General features: G+C 37.7%; 1 long non-coding RNA gene across 1 annotated transcript; it reads left to right on the top strand.

The window, feature by feature from the left end:
- The first annotated feature begins 6,472 nt into the window (after positions 1 to 6,472).
- On the top strand, positions 6,473 to 24,904 carry LOC107126433 (uncharacterized). The gene is made up of 4 exons (XR_012430872.1): positions 6,473 to 7,135; positions 7,212 to 7,273; positions 19,641 to 19,699; positions 24,794 to 24,904. It is a non-coding gene; the product is annotated as an uncharacterized lncRNA (long non-coding RNA).
- The last annotated feature ends 30 nt before the right edge of the window (positions 24,905 to 24,934 follow it).

Genomic DNA, 24,934 nt, shown 5'->3' with positions numbered 1-24,934 from the left:
GAGGCGGGAGAATGACATCCTGAAAAGAAAGCGGTAGTGAGGAGTCAGTGTTTGAACTTCAGAAGATGAACCATCCCAAATCTTTCGGAGACCTGTGGTTTCCTCGCTTAGCGCTGGGTTCTAAAAGGACTGAAATTACGAGTTACTTTCCTTCGTGGGTTTGTTTTTTTGGTTTGTTTGTTTTGACCTATCACCCACTTTATACTGAAAATTCCCGACTGACCTCACTGCTCTGTCTTGGTAAGCCCATTTGGATTCACGAAGGCTCCGTTCCCTTAGGTACCCTTGCCATCTGTGTAGCAAACCCCTACAACCCTTCCAGCTCCTTCCTTCCTTAGTTCCTCAGCAACCTGACTGTGCTTGAACCTTCTCCTCTTTCACTCTCCTTCATACCATCAACTGCTAGTCCTCATCGCCAGAGTTCAATGCTTTCTGCGTAGACTCTGAAGAGACACCTCCTCCAGCCAAATACAAAACATTCGCCCTTATAGACTGAGAGAAAAATTTTAGAAATCTCAGTTTTTTTCTGAACTAGATTTTCCCTAAAGAGATATTAAAATTTGGTCATCTTTTCTCTCAAATAAGAAAGGGTATTATGAAATATTCCTTAATGCAGAGATAAACAATAAATCAATATACATTATTATTCTTTTTTCCTTACCTATGTGTTATCTACGTATCCTAAGTGGCAGCTTATTTGGAGGTTGATTTTTAAATTAGAGTTTGGGGAGATGCATGCTGCTGGACCATCTCTGATTCTTTCAGGAAGGATTCATGGATGGACCGGTGCTAAAATCCACTCCACCCCAGACTGTTAGCACCTTTGTGGAACATATGTTTCCCCACTCCTTTATTTTTCAATTGTGGCTATTTCCCCCAAAACCAAAGGGAAGAGTTTGCTTTTTCATAAAAAGACACTTGCTAAAGATCTGAAGGGCGGCATGAATTGATTTTCTTGTAGAAAACACGAAGCCAATTCTTGTTGAATCTATTTCTGTCCTATTCCAAGCAGGAGATAACAGCCACAAGTGTGTGACACAGAATTGTTCCTTTAGCTCACTCGCTTGGAAATCAGTTTGTGACCAGAGTAGCTGCTCTTTTGTCTCTCAGCAGGGATGGTGTTGATGTTACTGCATTTTTCATCTTGAAGACGCCACAAATCTTTTGCCTCCATCAGCGTTTGTTCATTGTGTTCACTGACAAGGAGGCACTCATCTTTTGGGGAGCAGTCTTGGTAGACAGTCCCCCGCCTCCTTTTTTTTTTTTTTAACCATGCTGATTCAAGCCAGGAGCCTTTTTTGACTTCAGCAGCGGGGAAGAAGACAATAAGTGGGCCTCATCTGCTTAAGGGCCACACATTAAGTACGACACAATCATTTGGCCAGATGAGGATAATGGCCATTAAAATGTTCTGATTTCTAACCATTTTCTAGAAAAGTGAGTGTAATGTAAATTAATGTTCAAAAAAGGGGCTTCTAGAAGGGAATTTGTTTTAAAAAGAGCAATCATTTTAGAAGGATGGAGTGGGGAAACCTCTTTTAGAGCAGTTCTCACCGAGGAAAAACTGTGAGCATTATATATTTGAATCAGAAATACTACCATTTAGAAAAGACTATGTAGAAAATTTAAAATGCCAGTCCATTAAAAGTTACTTTTCTTCATGCAGTGGGGGAAGGCTACTGGGAGGTGGGGGATGGTTGTGATACCGAGTGGAAATGCAGTACTTTTTTTTTTTATGCTGAAGTGGGATTTTACTCCTTCTACTTTATAATCGTTACAGAAATTTAAACCTCAAACCATTTCAGCCCAAGCTTATGCTAAGCTTGTTAGTGGTTTCTGATGCTGTGGACGATAATGCTGCAGCATTACCATAAATCAGCAGAATTAACTATGATCTTCAGAAGCATGCTTGAAAGTGGGTGACAGAAGTCTGCAATTTGGTGCTCTGAATATTATGATAACATTCTATATTAAATGTTCATAATCTACTTAAAGCTGAGCTTCAAGTACATTTTGTATTTGTGCTTTGCCCAATATTATAAGCCAGTAACAATTATTACAACCCATGTGAGCTTTCATTATTTGCAAATGCAAAATATAAAAATATATGTTCATGATGTTCATGCATGTACCAAGTGACCTTTTTATTAATTTTTTAAAAAGTGTCCATTTTTTATTGAAATATGGTTATTGCTTTGTCCACTTAAGAATTGGCCTTAAATTGTATTTTTATTACATTGTCATCCACAAAACAAATGATCGCAGATGATCTATAGATTCAAATGCAATTCCAATACTATATTGCAAACTTCTAAAATATGTATTATTTGGTCTGCCTTTTCCATCTGATGTCAGTTTTCATATAATCTTATGGCTCAAAAGACAAGGATCTTTACTGGACATTAAGTCCCAGAAAGTAATACTCTACTTTTAAATACACAATAATTAAGGCACATAGCATGTTTTTTGCACCTCACTCCCCAAAAGACATATTCTCTGACTTGGTCCCAGAATAACCTAATTATGAGCAAATCAAGGTTTATTTTTTTTATTGCCTTTGTTATTCTATGCTAACTTGCATATATACCAGAGCACATTGATGAATGCTTTAGAGGTACAAACAAAATATCTAGGCAAGTCATTCTGAGCAAATAGATAGGAAATGAATTTTTTTTACAATGTAGAAAAAAATACAATTGTTCACTGCTTGAACTGAAAGCATCAGTTGGCCGTTTAAGCTTACTCCTAAGTGGCACCTACAAAAAGGTTGCCTATCGCAAGCAATTGGCTAATTTAGCAGGTAAGCGAGTTAGACACACTGAAGATTTTTTAATATATAACTTATTGGACTAAAATGAAGATCAAATAAATGATGCAAAATGTAAATGCATCTTTATTTCCCGCTGATTTTGTGCAAATGTAAGGGGGAAGATAGAATTTTGATAGTACTTTTCATTCACAATGGTTATATAGAAAAGCTCATCTAAACCAGATCCTAAATGGGATTAAATATGATCTATTTTAAGTGGGTAATCTTATAAAAACCTCATAAATTTCTAGCACTCAAATGCTCTCAAAGAAGCTCTGCCTCTCAGATCTTGACTAGGGGTGCAGAGGGAAGCTGAGTCCTTGAGATTCCTCAGTGTACAGTGTTTTCTCAAGCTCACCCTCGCTTCCTTCAATAGCAATGAATGATTGCCAGCAGCCCTCCCTCTTAGTGTCCCTCTGCCCATATTTCACCTGTAAAAGGAACATGAAGAGAAAAGATCTATGAAAGCACTTTGAAAAAACTGCTATATGCATGCAAGATATACAACAGAAAAACCTATTAGCAATAATAATCACAATTTATTAGGTACCTCCTAAGTGATGCAATATGTAAATGATTTGTACATAATATTTTTAATCCATACAAATGATAAAGTAAGAAATGTAAACCTTAGGTAGATGAGGAAATCGAGTCTCTAGAGAAGTTAAATAACTTACCACTATTTAGGATTTGAATTCAATTGTCTGATTCTAAAGCCCATAATTTAAATCACTGGACTACTCTGGCTCTAATTACTTAAATATGTCTATTATATATCATTATTTTTAAATAATGCTCCAAATTATATGGCCAGTGTGTTATATTATCATGTATGAAAAATCAGGATTTTTAATCAGTTTTCTTCCTCTCCAAAGGAACAAGATTTGGGAAACATCTATCTCTTATCATATGATTGGGAAAAGGGGGAAAGATGTAGAGGACTGGAGTTCTCTGGATTACTCAATCAGGGATATAAATGACTTTACCATAATGGTGTAATGCTTGAATTTGCTACTTTAGGTAGCTTCAAAAAGAGTGGTGTGCTTTTTTTTTTTCCTTTTTTCATTTTTGGCATGATATGCATTAGTGATGTTCTCATCAGAAGCAGCACAATTTAAAAAATGAATTTGGCAAAGCTCCAAAACTAAATGGGCATGTAGGATATATATGGGCACCTTGGCATTATTACTTAAAATAGCTAAGAAATTTTAGGAAGAGAACATGTTTGGAGATTTGCCTTACCAGGAGCGAAGAATATTATGAAGATGTGCTAGTGAAGATACGCTAAAATGCAAAGGGGTATTCATGCAGGAACAAACAAAACAATCAGTGGAGCAGCATACAAAGTCTACAACAAGTTCAGTGTACACATCAGAATGTAGTTATGATAAAAACACATTTTTAAATCAGTGTAGTACTATTGATTTCCCATTTGGGGAAAAAAATGCAATTACATCTTTACTGTTTACAAAATAGTACAGAAGGATTAATGATTTAATGTAACAAATAAACAAACAAAAAACCGTGCTAACAACTTAACACCAGAAAAATCATGAATAAAATACAAGAGAATTTTTTTTTTTGTGATCTATAACTAGGGAAGACATTTCTAAGCAAAACATAAAACTGCCAAGTCATAAATGAAAGAATTGACAAGTTTACATATAAATAAAAATCTTTTCTATGAAGATCCATTTCTAAAAAGTTAAAATACAAAACAGAGGCTGGAAGAACATATCTGCAATTCATACAATATTCAAAGGAGTAGTAGCCACAATATGTAAGTTATCCCACAAATCCAACAATAAAAAGAAAAAAAAATTCAATAGAAAATTGAGCAAAGGATATGGAGAGGCAATTCATTCTTGGAAGATGAAATCAAACTCGGCAGTAAACATAAATGCATAATCTCACTAGCACTCAGGGAAATGCAAATAAGAGCAAGTTACCATTTTCTGTCCATCAAACTAGCAGAAATTTAAAAGCCTGCTCATGTCTAGTATCCACGAAGATGTGGAGAAAAGGTTACGCGTACATGGTGGTGAAATGTAGATTGATATGATACCCATCAAAAAAAGTTTCTAATACTAGTACTTATTATTTATTTATTTATTTATTTATTTATTTAACTTTTTAACCTTTGTTTTAGGTTTGGGGGTACACGTGAAGGTTTGTTACATAGGTAAACACTTGTCATGGGGGTTTGTTTTACATGTTACTTAATAATTCTCCCCGCTCAGGTAGACTCCGGTGTCTGTGTTTTCCTTCTTTGTGCTCATAAGTTCTCATTTAACTTCCATTCATAAGTGAGAACATGCAGTACCCATCAAAGTTAAAAATGTACAAACTACCTGGCCCAGTAATTCATTTCTAAAAACAATTCCATAGAAATGTTTTGCATGTGAACCCAAAGATAGAGTCACACATCACTTAAGGATGCAGATACATTCTGAGAAATGCATTGCTAGGTGATTTGGCATCATGCAAACATCACAGAATACATGTACACAAACCCAGATATATAGCCTGCCACATATCTAGGCCATATGTGGTATATATGACTATTTCTTCTAGGCTACAAACTGGTACAGCGTATTACTGTACTGAGGATTGTAGGCATTTCTAACACAATGGTAAGTATTTGTGTATTTAAACATGGAAAAGGCATGGTAAACATACAGTATTATACTCATAATTGCATATGTAGTCTGTTCACTGAAATGTTGTGCAGTGCATGACTGTATACGTATAATGGTGCTCATTATAACATTTCTTATGATAACAGAATTGGAAACCTAAGAGTTTCTCAATATTAGGATGATAAATATGACACATCATACTATGCAGTCATTAATAAGAATGAGATAGATCTATAAATGGAAAGAGGGTCACTGATTAGTGAAAAACAGGCAAATCTCAGAATAATACATGTAGTGTAATTCTGTTTGTGAAAGCCTCTCTATATATGTATATGTGTAGAATGTGGAAGAGCAAAATTGAGATTGGCAGGTTGCTGTGTGTGCGTGTATATGTGTGTGTGTGTGAGAGAGAGTTTTTACTTTTCTGTTTCTCCTAAATTAAGGTATAATTGACAAACTAAAATCTTATATATTTACAATGTACAACAACACGCTTTGCTATATGTAGTATACACTGTGAAATAAAACTAAGTAACATGTTCATCACCTCACATACTTATTTTTTTGTAATGAGAACATTTAAAGTCTATTCTCTGAGAAATTTTCAAGTCTACATTATTATTAACTATAGTCACCATATTATATAATAGATCCTCAAAGCTTATCATCCTGACTGAAAATTGGTATCCTTTGACCAGCATGTACCCCTCTCCCTTCTCTCCTCCTTCCCTGCCCCTAGAAACCACCATTCTACTCTCTGCTTCTATGCATTCAATGAAGTTTTTACTCTTTATACTTTTGTATTGTTTATTTTATTTTTTTTAAACAGTAGTCTTGTTTTTTCTTTTGCAGTGAAAATAACAGTGACAAGAAGCTCACTGCCTGATTCACATAAGCAAGGCATGCTGCAGGGAAGACGGGGTTCTTATTAATATTTCCTTTCATGTGCTTACATATGAGTTATAGTTGCTAATCCTTTCCCACAGTTTAGCACCTAGTTAAAAGAAAGGGCTTCGGGCTCTTCCTCTTTCCCTAAGCGGCCTGAGGTAATCTGTGAAAATGGTTCGCTATTCACTTGACCCGGACAACCCCACGAAATCGTGCAAATCAAGAGGTTCCAATCTTCGTGTTCACTTTAAGAACACTCAGAAAACTGCCCAGGCCATCAAGGGTATGCATATTTGAAAAGCCACGAAGTATCTGAAAGATGTCACTTTACAGAAACAGTGCGTACCATTCCAACGTTACAATGGTGGAGTTGGCAGGTGTGCCCAGGCCAAGCAGTGGGGCCGGACACGAAGTCGGTGGCCCAAAAAGAGTACTGAATTTTTGCTACACATGCTTAAAAATGCAGAGAGTAATGCTGAACTGAAGGATTTAGATGTAGATTCTCTGGTCATCGAGCATATCCAAGTGAACAAAGCACCTAAGATGTGCCAACGGACCTACAGAGCTCATGGTTGGATTAACCCATACCTGAGCTCTCCCTGCCACATTGAGATGATCCTTACTGCAAAGGAAGAGATTGTTCCTAAACCAGAAGAGGAGGTTGCCCAGAAGAAAAAGATATCCCAGAAGAAACTGAAGAAACAAAAGCTTACGGCACAGGAGTAAATTCAGCATTAAAATAAATGTAATTAAAAGGAGGAAGAAATAAAAAAAAAAAAAGAAAGGGCTTCGGAATCAGGTAAGTGTAGATTAAAGGTCTAACTGCAAATTGCTGAACCTTTGATCCATCTGGAAAATGGATTTTTATCTTACAGGACTGTTGCGAGGATTGATGAGCTAACATTCCTATATCAGGGAGTTTGAAGTCTGGCCCAGGGTAAGAAGTGGGTGAATGGTGGCTTTTATTTTGTAGCTTTACAAGAACTCTGCAGCACAGTAAGACGTATTTTAGCACTAACTTTTTTTGCAGATGGAGAAGTTCAGGCTCAGAGAGGTTAAATGGCTTCTATGAGATCAGACAGGAATTGGACTAGAGTTTGGATCTAATCACCATTATTCTGACTTCTGGTTCTTTTTCTTAGAAGCTGAATAAATTGAAGGTCACATAACTTTTTCATCAAACGTTGCCAGTTTTTATCTACATTTTGGAGACTATATACTTTCACCTGTGAAATTAAAAAAAAAAAAAACCCACCTAATTTGCAGTGGAAATTGGCATTGAGGGAACAAATACAACAATAAAACCTCCACTAGTTCTATATAGCTTCCTATCAAGTGCCTTGCCTCTAATGTAGAAATATCTGTCATTACCAGGACCCTAAGGCAATGAAAGAGACAGATTCCTACTCCATTCTGATTCAAAAGATCTCTCTCCTCTTAACCTCCCTTCTCACCCCAAGAAGCCTGTCCCATTCTGGAATCTCAGCTTTTCCTTTCAGTTAACAGAATCCTCTGGCCTCCGGCTTGTTCCTCTGTCACCCTGGTACAGCGCCTTTTCCTCAGCACCTCTCTCATAGCTTTTCTGTCCTCATTCACCCTTGTTGCTTTTCCCATATTTAGGACTCTCCTAATAACTCAGCCCCAAGGCCAGATAATTTGTGGCAATTTATTAAAAAAGAACAGGTAGAGCTTTTAGATACTGCTAGAGATATGAAAAAAAATATTAAAATATGCCAGGCATTATCGTGCATGCCTGTAGTCCCAGCTACTCGGGAGTCTGAAGAGGGAGGATTTCTTGAGCCCAGGAGTTCTGAGCTGCAGTGTGCTATGCTGATCCTGTGCTATGCACTAAGTTAGGCATCAGTATGGTGACCTTCCTGGAGGCGAGACCATCAGGTTGCCTAAGGAGGGATGAAATGGCTCAGGTCAGAAGGAGAGTAGGTAAAAACTTTCATACTGATCAGTAGTGGGATTGCACCTGTGAATAGCCACTGTACTTTGGGAAACAGAGCAAGACCCCATCCCTAGAAAATAAATAAATATTAAGATATAAAACTTCAGAAATCAGTGCTCAGACTGGAGGTTGGTGGATAGCTTAGAGTTTGACCAAGCAGGGCAGAGAGGACCTGGAAAGCGTATATGCCTTTGGAATGATTCAGGCACTCAGAAGAAGTCTACCTAGATGGGCCACAATGTTCAGAGAGCATGGAGACATAAACAGGTAATAGTCTGATCAGACAGCAACATTAGGTGATACAGCAGGAGGTAGGTTCTCAAAGACAAACAGAGGTTCCCAGACTAGGAATTACGTGGAGATTCAGGTGGAAGCATGAGGCAAAAGAGGAAGCAGGTGACTGGCCCTGATCTCTAGGCTGACTGACATTCAGGAACAAGCCTCCAGGGCCTCAGATAATTGGGGCGAACCAAGCAGGGTGTGGAGTCAAGAGTACAGTACAACACATGGAGTCAGGACCAGCTCAGGGGTTCTAAGTAGAGGCCTGGTCATAGAAACAAGATAGAAGGGCAGTTGCTAGAAAGTGAGTCCAAGGTCAGAGCATTAAGTACTTAAGATAATGAACTATGACTTTAAAATTGCTCTTACCTAGACCAACCTTAGGATGAGTTCTAAAACAGGCTAAGCCCTGATTTTTGCCAGGAAGCATTTAAGGAATCCTGTTTCTGTAGTTGATAGCCAGGTGGGGTATTATACTGAGTGATAAGATCATATAGAAAACATTTTTTAAAGTAATTGAAAGACATCTAACTTACTAAAAATGTTTGCTGTTTTTTCTCCCAAATTTGTTTATTAGAATTTTTATTGGTGAAATTTAATTTTACATTGAGAACATTTAGAGAAGCAGTAACATTCCTTCTGTTTTTTGGTTTGCTTTGTTTTTCAGTAATTATTTTCCAACTATCCCTTTACTATGAAACTATCCTTTCTGTTAAAATCATTTGCTTAAAAGTTATGCTTATGCAGATAGAGGGGGAAATTGCACATTGGTTAATAATAGTTACAAATTATCTATCATTAGCACTATGCAGTTTTAATGAATCATTATCTATTTTAAGTTAATATTTCTGCGATGTGGATCTGACAATCCTATTTTTATAAAATAATCTGACTAATCAGGATGTTCTAATCAGGGCAGAAAATAAAATGCAGAAACTTGGGGTCTTCAGACCTTCCCTTGGCCATGGGACTAAAACTGTGTCTCTAATAAAAGCATTTTGAAAGACCCAGACATGGTATGAGGTTTCTTTTGGCTGGCCACCAAAAAACCTCAAGGACTTGCTTCCCTTATGGAGACAGTTTTCTTCAAGACTGTGGTCCAGGGAGCCAACAGGGCAACACACATGTTTTACAAGGGATTTTGATTTCCATTAAGTCTCCTGCACACTTTTGAGCAAAGGACGGGAGAGGGTATTTTCCATGAGGAGATCCGTTGAGTTTTTGTGCCAACTGAAGACTATGAATTAATACTTTTCTGATATTCCTAAAATTAAAACCCCATGAACTAACCATTTTAGGGTATTAAGCTTTGCTTCAAAATGCATTCTCCACAGATGAATCAAAGGGCCTAATGCATTTACCATTTGGGAATAATAAGGCGTGAAATGGGGTCTAGGACTTATATATTTACATAAGAAGAAAGAGCTGGAAAACTTAAGGAAAAACAACAGAGGAAGGTGCTACTGTGAGACTTGCTCTGAAAACACAGACATGCCAACTGCTCCTCTTCAAACCACGGCCCAGTCTATGGCAATTGACAAGCACATTTGAAAACCTCAATCCTTTTTCCCCTTGGGTTTCCTAGAACTTCTAGATTTTGACATTCTCCTTGTCTTTGCTGTGTACCCCTGGGAGAAACAAAGAGTGAGAAGAAACAAGGGAAAGGAGAAACATTTGTGTATTCCAAGTTTTCGGTGTTGATCAGGTATGACCATTGCTATAAGGAAATAGGCATTGAGGATTACTATTGCATGAGGGAGTGGGGAAAGGGTTGAAAAACTAACTGTTGGGTACTATGATAACTACCTGCATATGGGATCATTTGTACCCCAGACTTTAGCATCAAGCAATATACCCACATAACAAACCTGCACATGTACTCCCTGAATCTAAAATAAAACTTGAATTTAAAAAATAAATAAAATGGAAAAGAAAAAGTCAGTATATAGAAACTTTAGAAATAGCAGTCATCTAGTTTTAACTTAAAATTGAGCAATTTAGATTTTGCCCTGTCTCACGCGTTCGTGTGAAGACACCACCAAACAGGCTTTGTGTGAACAACATGGCTGTTTATTTCACCTGGGTGCAGGCGGGCTGAGTCCAAAAAGAGAGTCAGCAAGGGGTGGTGGATTATCATTAGTTGTTATAGGTTTTGGGATAGGCGGTGGAGTTAGGAGCAATGTTTTGCAGGCAGGGGGTGGGTCTCACAAAGTACATTCTCAAGGGTGGGGAGAATTATAAATAATCTTCTTAAGGGTGAGGGAGATTACAAAGTACATTGATCAGTTAGGGTGGGGCAGAAACAAATTACAATGGTGGAATGTCACCAGTTAAGGCTGTTTTAACTTCTTTTGTGGATCTTCAGGTGCTTCAGGCCATCTGGATGTATACGTGCAGGTCACAGGGGTTATGATGGCTTAGCTTGGGCTCAGAGGCTTGACATGCCCTATGTGAGAAAAAGTTGCCTAAGTCACATATAAATGTGGGCAGTTTGTTGCAATCTCCTGTACCACCTGTGGACCTCATGTCATTTCACTGAAGAATCATGGAATCACACAGCTTTGTAGCTGTGAGTTGAACATCTTAAGATAACTAGGATTTAATATTTTTACACAAAAACATCATTATTGATAGAATCACTTTTATTTGATTTACATCAAAACAAAGTCAGGACTAGAGTAATGCTGTCTGCAGTCCTTGAGTGAACAGAGCCTGTGTCAGCATAGGGTCAGCTGCATATGATGGCACACCCAAAGTTATAAAGACATAAACAAGATTAAAAGTTTATTTCCTTTTCAAGTAAAATTATTCTGGAGATAATGAGTCCAGGGTTGATCTGGTGGCTCCATGGTCATTGGGGATCCCAACTCCTTTGTTCTTGCTTCTTTGCCATTTTAAGCTTACCTCATTTCTGAAAATGGCAGTTCTAGCACCAGTCATGTTTGCATTCCAACCAGCGGGAATAAAGAGAAGATGTGTAAGATGGAAGGCAAAAGAGATTCCCAGAAGCTGCTGCAGATCTCTTCCAGCTGCATTTCGAAAGCCATTACTTAAGTACATGTTGTCACCTAGCTGCAAGAAAGGCTGGGATTGTATTCTGTATTCTGGGCAGTAATGTGTCCAGCTGAGCACTGGAGTTTTATTAATAAGGAGGAAGGTGAGAATGAATGTCAGAGTAGACAGTTACCAGTCTCTGTCTACATGTCAACTATTCTAATATCCATTCTTTACCTTGGTTACTTATTTCTTCACTTTGAACCTTACTAATTTTCTCCTAAATGCAAGTACAGAGCCCTGATATATCAGTTACATTATGTGAAGTCTGTAACAATAATAATTAATTGGAAACACAAGAGATAAAAACAGAGATGGTTTCTAACTGAGAAACAAAAAACAAAAGGGAAAAGGGCCTTTCCATTTTCTCTCTCCCTCTTCTTCACTCTCTAATTCCCCACCACACACACACTTTTATATACATTCTGGCTGTTTTTCACTATTTCTTGGCTAGGGCACCTCACTGTACAGCAGAAAATATTTCACACAATCCAGAGAAGAAAAGAAAGACAGTTACTTGGCTTTTTTGCTCTTTATGAGAGGCCATTTTACAGAAAGGACAACTGGTTTGTTTAGGGAATTAGTGAAGAGGAAGATAGTAGCATATAAAAGGCATCAGCTGAAAGGAAGAAGCAAAATCTTTTTATCACTCTTAAATGAGGAAAGTCAAAAGCCTTTTGAGCTTTTTTGATTAATTTCAAACCCTGCCTTTCATTGGATATTTTTTGCCCTCAATTTTTGGCCATCTGAGACATAAGTTATTTTACTGAGATAACCTCTAGAAGTGGTGGGTGTCACCTGTAACACCAACAAAAACAATGCATCAGAAGATTCATTTGTTGTCTAATTCATTTTCAGGATATACTGAGTTGCCTTACTCAAGGGACTTATCTGGTAACATTTGAGGACAATGTAGGATGGAGACTTTATTGTGTTGGACTTGACAGTAGGGTAATATGAGTGAAGTACAACATTATAATATATTAACTTATTAATTAGTTGGATGATGCTAGTACAACGTGGTAGAAAATAACGTACACCAAGAACTGTGGTTCTTTGAGTATGTAATAATCCATTGAGGAGCTTGTTAAACACATCTGTTCCTAATCCAATCTCTAAAACTCTGATTTAGTACACCTAGGATAGATCCTAGGAATCTAAATTTCTGACAAGCATCCTAGGACGAGGCTTTGAGAGATACTGACCTAGAAATTCATGTAGCATGAAGACCTTGATACGAGACTCAATGCTACAAGGGCTGGATTTGAGCCGTCTTCACCACTTACTAACTGTGTGATCTTGGACAAGCTATGTAACCTCTGAGCTCACTTTCTTTATTTTTAAAATGAGTGAAAATATAACTAGGATTGTTTTTCAGATTAACTGAAAGAACATATGTGAACACATATAGCACATTGCTTAACACTTGATAAACATGTAAAAAAATTCCTCCATCATGTTAAGATCTGAAGTGCTCTAGAGACTATTTATCCAAAAGTTCCGTGGCAAGTAGGCACCTGAAATTTCTACTAAAGCAGCAGGCCGTTTGGTTAAACTATTGTCTTCAGAAAACACCTATTGCTACTCAAATAAGCCACTTTGAATTGCTAATCCTTACCTAGTGCTTTCTGTGGTGTGTTCTGTGGAACAGGGGTCCTGTACTACCTTAAGAGGTGATAGTTTGCAAAAAGGGTTCATGGTCAAATATTAAACAAAATCAACAAAGTTCCCTTAGTGTAAGACTTCTCTGAGCCTTTAATATGTTAATGCACATTTGAGTCTATAAGAGGGAGGTTTTGTATAAACTCTTTCCAATTATTTTGTTTGTTTTTTTTGAGACAGTCTTGCTCTGTCACCCAGGCTGGAGTGCAGTGGTGTGATCTCAGCTCACTGCAGCCTCCAGCTCTGGGCTCAAGCGATTCTCCTGCCTCAGCCTCCCAAGTAGCTGGGGTTATAGGCATGCGCCACCGTGCCCAGCTAATTTTTGTATTTTTAGTAGAGACAGGATTTTGCCATGTTGTCCAGGGTGGTCTCAAACTCATGGCCTCAAGTGATTCACTGCCTTGGCTTTCCAAAGTGCTGGGACTATAGGCATGATCCAGTGTACCACCCACATTTTCCAAATTTAATTGAGAAATATATTTTCATGTAGCATCTCAGGAGGTTTCAATCTACAGAACACACTGGGAACACAATTACCTATCTCTACATGTGAAAGTTTTAGATATGCTAGCAGACAGCAGTAAGCTAATGCAGAGAATAGAATGTGGGTTTGTGGGGAAGGAATAGAAAACTTTGTGGGACATTGGATTCAGCCTAGGGAGGAAAGTCCAGGTGAGAAACTCACATCCGCCAAGGATGTCAGAAGGGTGCCAGGGATCCTGGAGGCTGAAGCCCTAAAATGGAGTAAGGAAGACTTGAAAGTCAAAATGCTTTAGTTATAATTTAATATAGTAGTGCTTGTCTGGGAAAACAAGTTCTATGCTTCCTTTCTCTATTCTTACATTTACCTTCACAGCTTCTGACCTGCCTAATTGAGGTTATCTAGGTACTTACAAGGAAAGTTCATTCTTCCCACCCCTTTACCCTGAAAAAGAAATTTAAATTGGGTGTTTAATGTATGTCAAGCATTGGGCTTGGAGCTAAGAACTGAAAGACATGCATAAGATGTTGTTTATGTCCTGGAAGATCAACAGTGCAGTCAGAAGGAAATACAGGTGAAAAGATGCATACAACCATATGGTAATGTTAATTAAGTTATGCATACCACTTAATAGTGAATGAGGGACAGTGCTTCTAGGATTGGAGATGTCAGGAAAATTTCACATACAAAGTTATGGTTTGATATGGTTTGGCTGTGTTACCACCCAAATCTCAACTTGAATTCCCACATGTTGTGGGAGGGACCCGGTGGGAGGTAATTGAATCATGAGGGCAGGTTTTTCCCATGCTGTTCTCATGGTGGTGAATAAGTCTCATGAAATCTGATGTTTTAAAAATGGGAGTTTCCCTGAACAAGCTCTCTCTTTGCCTGCTGCTATCCATGTAAGATGTGACTTGCTCCTCCTTGCCTTCCACCATGATTATGAGGCCTCCCCAGCCACGTGGAACTATAAGTCCATTAAACACTTTTTCCTGTACAAATTACCCAGTCTCTGGTATGTCTTTATCAGCAGTGTGAAAATGGACTAATACCTGGTTGAACCAATCCTTGAGGAAATAAGGCTTGACTGCAATGCAATGATTTAGAAGCATGCAGGAGAATAGAGTCCTAGAGGACAGAACCTCAGCTAGAAGCAGGGAGCACATATATTATTTGATGGCAGCATGTTGTCATTTTATGAGGCGAAGCTCTAAGGGTAAATTCTCAAAACAATGACATTAAATTCTGCCTGTAATTGAGAAGCATTTTCCATCCATGACACAGTGACATTAATGAAGAAGTCAGCACTTAATATAGTATCCATAGGGGAATCTAATGTGCTTGTGGTCACCCTGATGGATTCCCTCTCAGGTGAGTCTTCTAGGGACCTCACATAGTCACTGCTGAGTCTTGAGTTCATTGCCTGTGCCCCTTGCTTAGGCTGGTTCTTGAATCGGAATGCCCATCTATTTTCATTTGAAACCAGTCATCCTTCAAGGAGAAGTATGAATCTCACGGACACTCAGTGTGAAACTTTCTCTGTAGTCCAAAGTGTCATCTTTTCTCTGTTTATGGTCTAAAGACAACGTAGACACACCATTCAACTCATTCACTGGAGTTGCATCTTATGTGGGAATTATCCCAGAACATTTCTTAAATTGTTGTTTGAATGGATATGGTCAGATCACTTTGAAGTTCAAAAACCAAGAACTAGTTACTTGGGTTTTTTCCTACTTTTTTTTCTGTCTCTCTTTCCTGAAACAGTGGAGATGAAGGTTTCAATTTACCTATAGATCGACAAACAGAGAAAATGGGAATTAAATGAAATATGAGGCCAAGGGACCTGTCCAGCCTCTCTGGATTCTGCTTTTATTCCTGGTTCATTGGTTAGTTTAGGGAGAGAAGAATCTACATCAGTTAGAAGTATGAATCAACTTTCCTAGACAAAAATGGCTACTCAATGGACTTTCAAAGACAAAGTGGCTACTAAATTTGAAGGCAACCAGATAGAGAAGCCATCTCTGCTTCAGAACAAGCATTCCTGGTAAACAACTACTTCTTACGTGCAATGCTCTATATATTCGAATATATTTAAAAAGAAAAAAGTAGAATTAGATGAAATAAAGCTATTTTCCCCAAAACTCAGGAAATAGGAGTTTTAAAGTGTGTGTACATAAAACAGAGATGAGTCTCCAGGCCTATTAGTTATATTAAGTTCTGACAGGGAAAAAAAAAAAAGCTATGCTGTTAGAGAAATAACGTTAAGAGCTACTAATGTGTATGCCTCCAGTGACAAAATATAAAAGAGAAAAGCAGAGCACTTATTCCTTCCAACTGCTATGGCTTTAGGCAAAACTTTGGCCACAAGGTCTGCTGCCTTCTAACTGATTTTCTTATTTCAACAATTGCACTAAATTCTGGGTAAATTAATTTTCCCTCAAAGTGAAAGGTTCTTTTAATAATTCCTTGAGTGTTCACATGATTGTCATTAATGGGCTTTGTTCTGTTCACTGTAGGATAACTTCTTTATATACTTGTCTTTTCAAAAGCTTTCTTCCAATGAATAGACATCATAGTAAGTCACTTGAAAAATCTCCCGTAAATATGGATTTTTTTTCAACATTATCAGCCATTGTCTCATAATTTCTTTAAAAAAAATAATTCTGACTTGGAATTACAGAAACCCTAGTCATGAATACCAGGTCAAATTCTATACTTGTAGCTTGCAAAAGCAGTTTGATAATAAATACAAAGCTTATTATAGTTAAAAACATTAATATGTTAGCATTTTAAAGAATTTATTTTTAAGCACATTTTATTCTCTGTACTTCGAAGTTTAATGATACAAAATAAAAAATATAAAGAGTTAAAAGTTCAAGGAAATGGTACTTCTGGAGACTATATTCCTGAAAAGCCTTTTTTTTTTTTCCAATTATCAAGTAAAGGATGCAGAGAATAATGTTTAAATGTGTGTCTCCAATGAGTTACACACGTGGAAGAGTCAATCTCTTTGTTCTTCCACTTACTAGATGTGTGACTTTGTTTTTCTAATCTGTAAATTGGGGATAACAGCAACTACATAAAGGACTTTTATGAAAATGAAATGAGGTAGCCCGTCTAAAGTGCCTAGAACAGTGTCTTAGACCTATCAAGATGGCTATATTATTATTATTGTTTTTCTATTATTGTGGCACTATATGGAACTTAAAACCAGGAAACCTAGCAATTCCAGGAATGACAATTTGGAAATTTTCTTTTTGGTGGGGCCCAAAGGAACAATTTTCAGGGATAATAGCTCTTATATTTGGGTGGACCAGGTATGAACACAGCTTTTCCAGAAGAGAGATGTGATTGGATATTATGTCTTCCAAGAGTCTGGCCAGCCATGCAGGGCAGGTCACCAAATCATCAAGTGGATTAAGAATAAATCGACAGATAGACAGGCGTGGGCACAGTGGCTCACACCTATAATCCCAGTACTTTGGGAGGCCAAGGTGGGCAGATCACTTGAGGTCAGGAGTTCAAGACCAGCCTGGCCAACATAGTGAAACCTCATCTCTACTAAAAATATAAAAATTAGCCGGGTGTGGTGGCATGCACCTGTAATCTCACCTACTTGGGAGGCTGAGGCACAAGAATCGCTTGAATCTGGGAGGCAGAGAGGTTGCAGCGATCCAAGATCACACCACTGGACTCAAGCCTGGGTGACACAGTGAGATTCTGTTTTTTAAAAAAAGAGACTGGGCGCAGTGGCTCACACCTGTAATCCCAGCACTTTGGGAGCCAAGGCAGGCAGATCATGAGGTCAGGAGATTGAGACCATCCTGGCTAACACCATGAAACCCCGTCTCTACTAAAAGCACAAAAAATTAGCTGGGCGTGGTGGCAGGTGCCTGTAGTCCCAGCTACTCAGGAGGCTAAGGCAGGAGAATGGTGTCTACGCGGGAGGGAGAGCTTGCAGTGAGCCGAGATCACGCCACCGCACTCCAGCCTGGGTGACAGAGCAAGATTCCATCTCAAAAATAAATAAATAAATAAAAATAAAATAAATTTTACAGTCTACTAATCAGGTGTGTCAAAACACTTTTTCTATGGTCTACATTAATATCTATCTCTAGTTCTCATGCCACCAAGAGGCAGAAATTAAACTCCTAGTTAATTCAAGGTTGCGTCTAAATCCTGGATTTACTTGGCCCTCACCATGATTTTGGACTGAATGTATGTGTCCCTCCCATACCCCTACATTCATAATCTGAACCCCTAAACACTAGTGTGGCTGTATTTGGAATAAGGAACTAATTAAGGTTAAATGAAATCATAAGGATGGGGTCTTAATCTGATAGTGTTGTTCTTTTTATTTTATTTTATTATTATTTTTGAGATGGAGTTTTGCTCTTGTTGCCCAGGCTGGAGTGCAATGGCACAATCTCAACTCACTACAACCTCTGTCTCCTGGGTTCAAGCAACTCTCCTGCCTCAGTCTCCTGAGTAGCTGGGATTACAGGCTCCTGCCACCATGCCTGGCTAATTTATTTTTTTATTTTATTTTTTATTTTTAGTAGAGACAGGGTTTCGCCCTGTTGGCCAGACTGGTCTCCAATTCCTGACCTCAGGTGATCTGCCTGCCTCAGCCTCCCAAAGTGCTGGGATTACAGGCCTCAACCACCATGTCCGGCCAGATAGTGTTATGTTCTTAGAAGAAGAGGCACCAGAGAGTTCATTCACTCTCTCTTCTCTGTATGAGGACATAGTGAAAAAGTAGCCATCTGCAAAGCAGGAAGAGAGAACTCACCAAAACCTGAATCAACCTGCACCTTGATCTTAGACTTCCCAGCCTCAATAATTATGAGAAAATAAATTTGTGTTGCTTAAGCAGTCTACTATTTTATTAGGGCAACCTAAGCAGACCAATATACTCACCAAGGATTTTGGGAACTTGGCATCAAGAGTTGAGGGGAGAACTCATTCTCCAATCCATTTTAAACATCTAGCACGATTGCTTTCTTCCCCCACCCTTTTACTTTCTCTAGTCTGGACAATCTCTCTTTAGCCTCTGGAATGACAATCTGTCTTTAGACTCTGGAATGAGATGGTATGTCTCCTCTCCTCTCCTCTCCTCTTTTTTCCAACTTACTTACTCATTTGCAGTAGTTTTTTTTCTTCTTCTTCTTCTTTTTTTAGAAAGGGTCTTGCTTATTGCCTTGGTTCATCTCAAACTCCTGGTTCCTGGGTTCAAGTGATCCTCCTGCCTTGGCCTCTCAAATGCTAGGATTATAGGCATGAGCCACTGCACTGGCCTAATTACTTTTTAATGGATAAATTCTATGTCCTGAATCCTTAAGATTAGATTTTTGAAATTCTTTAACCTCAGATTTTACAGATAAAAAGCTTTGTGTTTCATTATGAAGCCATGGGAGAAATGTGACTCCCTACATATTTGATGATATTAAGGAATTATTTAATGTTTAAGTGTGATAAGAATATTGTGGTCATATTTAAAAGATGAACCTCTTCCAATTAATACATCGTGTACAACAAAAAGATTGATGTAGAAAGAGGGAGTCCAAAAATCCTTTGTCTTTTGGAGAAATATGCTAAATATTTGTGGGTGAAATGATATGATGTCTGGGATTTGCTTTCAAAACTTCAAGACAGAAGGGGAGTGTTAGGTAGGTATAGATAAATGAGGATTGGCTTTGAGTTAATGGTTAAATGGGGTGCTACATATATAGGAACTAATTATATTAGTTTCTCTGCTTTTGTATTTGTTTGAGAATTTTCATTATAAATATGTTCTAAAAAATGAGTCCTAAGAACCTGCTATGGCAATCAGAAAACAAGAACTGACTGTCTTTGTATTCTGCATTCTTTTAGGTATTTTCCTCCTTTCCTGAAATAATGTGTAGTTCTGACCAAGTGAGAAGAATCATAAGGTAAAATCAGATTCTTGAAAGGGGAAATCTTGTTACTATCTCAGATTTTCATCCTGTTGCACAAACCAACTACCGAATCCAAGGTTTGCATATGGATACATTTAATGAATAAAAATATGAATCACTGATATTTTCTTAATATCTTTTAGTTATTTATTCACCATGTTAGAGGTGCTAGTGATGTGAAAAGTTAGGAACTGCTAAAATATTTTATAAGCTGGAGGAAGTTGTTTTTTTTTTTATCAACCAGTGTATTTTAAGTCAACAGATTTGGGGTTAAGGGTGGATTTATTAATCTGTTCTAACACTGCTATAAAGAACTACCTAAGACTGGGTAATTTATGAAAAAAAGAGTTTTAGTTGACTTACAGTTCCGTAGGCTATACAGGAAGCATGGATGGGAGGCTTCAGGAAACTTATAATTGTGGTGGAAGGTGAAGAGGAAGGAAGTATATGTTCACATGGTGACAGGATCTAGAGAGAGGGAGAAGAGGGAAGTGCTACACACTTTTAAACAACCAGGTCTCGTGAGAACTCACTCACTATCATGAGAACAGTGAGGGGGAAGTCCACCCCCATGATTCAATCACCTCCCATCAGGCCCCATGTTCAACGCATGGGAATTACAATTCAAGATGAGATTTGTGTGGGCACACAGAGCCAAACCATACTAGTTGGGTAAAGATTTCACTATATTAGGTATTCTGTACAGTTTAGCTAATGGAAAATGTTTACCAAATTATCTCCTCCATTGCTAAGAGTTTGTAGTAGTTGATCTAACTATACTCTGGAAAATATAAGGAGACCCTATAAGAGAATGAAGGTTGAGAGCGTGAAGCATAGAATCAAAATAAAGTATTAGCCATGTTCAGGCTGATGTTGAAAATGGCAAAGGCAGCTAATGTGCGGAATGTAGAAGATTCAGCAGTGTGGCTGATTTCTGCCTGATTTGTCCCTTCATGGGAGAAATTTTATTCATGAAACATTTATTGAGTACCTATGCAGGGCGAGGCACTAAACATGAGAAATCAAATGATACATAGACCCCAACTTGAAGCTCAGTATTGTAGGAAGCTGGGGGTACGGCTTGGACTACCTCAGATTTTTATTCTCTCCTACCCTCACTCTTGTAGCATATATTCATAGCTATTAAGATCGGGGTAAAAAAATCCTGTAAAACTTTATTTATATTTAGTATGAACCATTTAGATACACATAGATTTAGTCTCCTTAATGACAAAGAATAGTGATGATGAACCACTATGGGATAAAATAATTAAGTGCATTACTTATCTTTGATAACTTTGAAATTCAGAGCTAGGTGTGGGGAAGAAGGTGTTTTCCTTCTTAATTCATTTATTCTGCCACTCATTTCTTCTTTTCTTTACCCCTGCCTACCTGCTAGAGTCACAGTGAGAATTATTTTAATTTCTAAAAGGCACTTCTGTAGGAGAGAAAAAATAGTTACAGTGGAAATAAATGTTGGAACCGGCAGAGTGCCCTCTCTGAAGGACACTGAAGTAGCTAATAGTTCCCCTAAGAGATTACCAGTGGAGTGGTCCTACATGAAAGAAAGGTGGCATGAAAGATCATTACTTCAGTTATTATTAATGGATTGCTATTCCCACAAAGATCATCTGGGGAATGGTTCTGATTGGTTGGCTGGTACCATCAAAGGTAGTTTGTTTAGCTGTGTGACTAATGCCACTGTTTTCAAGGTCTGTTCATGGTACTTCAATTAGATGGAGGCTGTGGTAGTTAGAGAAGGCTTCTTGAACTCTTTGCTGAGTTTCAGGAAAGGAAAACTTTTCCATTAACTGTGAAGTTAAAAGAAAAATCCTATAATGTATTTCTTAACCAGATTAGAAACCAGAACCCTGGTAGGCTTTTGTTTAGCTATTTTGCTGAGAGTGTTCTGCTAAGGCCATGCAAAGAATGAATAATTCACATTGAAAACCTTAGCATTTTGCTTAAAAGCCTTATTTTCATTTTTGGAAAAAGTGACAGCAAGAATTAGTACCGGCACTTCTGTTTCAATAATGGTGGTGATGTTTAAATGACAACAAATACATAATTGGACTTACATGCACATTTATGGACACAAAAATGTCATTACCTATTTTGGTGGAGCATTTTACACTTACTCTATATACAAGAAAAATCAGCGTAAGTTGTTTTTATCTATAAGCGATGAATCAATGTGAGAAACCCTTGTGGCATTCATACTTTGAGAAAAATATACACTTTTTTCATTCCCTGATTTTGAAAGGATGATATTTTTTATTTTAAATAAGACCCTTAATGAGCCCTCCTAGAATAAATGGTAACCCATTTTCATAATATTCCTAAAGGTCTTTTGAAATTCAATACTTCGACTCCTCCCTAAATTAGAGGATAGAGACAAACTCTTGCATAATAATTCTTTGCTCAGTTGATTGAGCTGAAATTTTGTGAATATTACAGGGTATAAGATTCAATATTTTTTTTTTTTTTTGAGACGGAGTCTTTGCTCTGTCACCCAGGCTGGGGTGCAGTGGCGCGAACTCGGCTCACTACAAGCTCCGCCTCCTGGGTTTACGCCATTCTCCAACCTCAGCCTCCCGAGTAGCTGGGACTACAGGCGCCCGCCACCTCGCCCGGCCAGTTTTTTTTGTACTTTTAGTAGAGACGGGGTTTCACCGTGTTAGCCAGGATGGTCTCGATCTCCTGACCTTGTGATCCGCCCATCTCGGCCTCCCAAAGTGCTGGGATTACAGGCGTGAGCCACCGCGCCCGGCCCAAGATTCAGTATTTTATGATGAGAACGGGGAAAAGAAATTAGGAAACTTAATGTTGTAGGAATAATGGAGGCACCGGCTGATACTATCTTGGGTACTAACTGTTTTACCCATGGAAAGCAAAGGACAGATAAAAATAATATAAAACAATGAAGTGAAAAGAACTACTCTTCTCTCAACTACTGCATAGATTTCCATTTTTAAAGTAAGAATAAATTTAGTTATAAATGGTTATGGGCTCAAAGACTTGCTGTGAAATTCTGGTTTACTCAACCCTAATGATAGGACTGAGTCTTTCCATGCCACCTCTATTTCTGAGATGGATAAGCATTACAAATACTCCTATCACTTTTGATCTGCCAGTCTCCTGGCATTATTGTGTATATTCTATTTGCTAACTTGAATTAAATTTCTTTTAAAAATATGGTGACTTAAAAGGATGTTTTCCCAGATGTTGGATAAAGATAATAGGTATTGCTAACCTTAGAGGTTATACATGCATGATATTTCAGATTGACTATTAAACACTGCTGTTTCTGCTAGAGACAATTTTAGTTCATCTATTAGTTGGGACGTATGATTAAACTCTGTAAGTAAAATATATAAAACGACTAGCAATAGAAATGCTAAGGTGAACTATCCTGTCTTTAGCATCTGTATAGAATGAATCCATTTTTTTCCCCTCTTGCAGTGGCTCAGTAAGAATGTGGTGGCTGCTGCCATTTGTTACACATATTTCTCTGTTTCTTTTTCAGCCTCAGGTTATTCTCCATCCTCATTTTTTGACCAGGTTGCTCCATAACTCACAAGCCCTCAGTGGTTCCCACAACTCACATTTCTCCAAAAGCTGGTTCAGTACAATTTGTGATAATCTTGGGTTTTGACCAGGAATGCGAGCTGTCTCAAGTGCAGTCTACAGTAGACCACTGGCATTTTTTGTCTCTGATATTCTGGCTTACCACTCCTCTCCAAGTGTACCCCTACTTGGTCATTTAGTGCCTGCCTGTACTAAATGTATTTCTTTCTTTCTTTTTTCTTTTTTAAATCAAATCTAACCAGAAGAAAGAAAATGTTAAACTCACACTATTGTCTAAATCAAATATATTGTTTCAAGGGTTGTATCTCTCAGCCACATCTACATATACTAGCTGACATAAGTTTTAGATAAAATTATTCTTTTGGGTAGAATTTTAGATCTCAAAAAGCATAGTGGAAAAGTTTCTCAGGTGAGGGAATGAAGGTGCAATGAGTCAAGGGGTCTTGTCTAGCATCTTGGAAAATACTCTCAGTCTCTTACTTTGCTTACTTATAAGATTAGTTCTGGTGAAGCCTAACTCTGCTTCTCCAAACCATCTCTCTCTCTCCACCTTTATAGTGAAGATCAGGGAAACCTCCACTAAGAAGCTTTTCTTGATTAGTCTCACTATGCTTGAGCCAGCCTGTTTAAATTCTGGCCTACTGTTATCAGGCTGTTTAAGACCTCTGAGGGACTGGGCACTCCCACTTTTATAGGCCCTACCCCACATCATATCACATCAAAATGCACCAATATTCCATATTAATTATATATAGATTTTTTACTGTAAAAATAATTTGAAAGAATTTTTATCCTTTTATATCCAAAATTATTTGGTTATGTGTAACTCACTTAAGATTGATTATAATTTCTTGGTAATTATTTTGCATCCTCAGAAATTTTTGTGATGTGAAAATACACCTTACATTTTTTAATGTAATGAATTTTTATGAATATTAAATTTCAGAGGTAATAAGATATGAATGGAGCAGTTTATAGAAATTTAATTAAATACATTCATTTATTTTAAAAGTTTTTTTTCTATTTTGTACTAATTTTTTTTTCAGATCTCAAACATAAATTCATGTAAAGCTCATAGACATGTATTTTAGTGACGTCTATGTACCAGGCATTGTTCTGGCTGCTAGAATTAGAGTTGAAAAGACAAAGTGCCTGCCTTAAAGAGTGCAAGACATGAGGATATTTGAGTAAATAATACCAAAGCACTGTGATAAATATGCTAATAAAAATAGAATTAGGAGTACACAGGTGTCTGTGACCAACCAAGTCCTCAGAAGAGATGGCTTTTGAACATAGAAATGACTGACTTCAGTCACTGCTAGATTGAAGAGTCTTTAGATCATGATATTTCAAGGAGGATTGTCTCATGGATTATTTTCACATTCTATTTCTTAACTAACACAATTTTGGGTTCTTGAGTTCTTACTATAGAAATCTGAAACATTTACCACAATGAGTCTGACATAATTTCCAACTCATGAGGCCACCCTTTGTTTTCAGGTGCCTCCCCTTCTATTATGGTGATAGAATATGAAGAGCAGAATGATTCAGTTGCATGTGATCTTCACAGAGAGCCTTCGAGGTCAGAGTTATCATAATCCTGTTTTATAGGTAAGGAAATAAAAACTAAAAGATGGTAAG

Source organism: Macaca fascicularis, chromosome 2 (assembly GCF_037993035.2).
Source record: "Macaca fascicularis isolate 582-1 chromosome 2, T2T-MFA8v1.1".
Classification (NCBI taxonomy): Eukaryota; Metazoa; Chordata; class Mammalia; order Primates; family Cercopithecidae; genus Macaca; species Macaca fascicularis.
The sequence above is the reverse complement of the archived record's forward strand: the minus strand, read 5'-3'. Positions and strand labels throughout refer to the sequence as shown.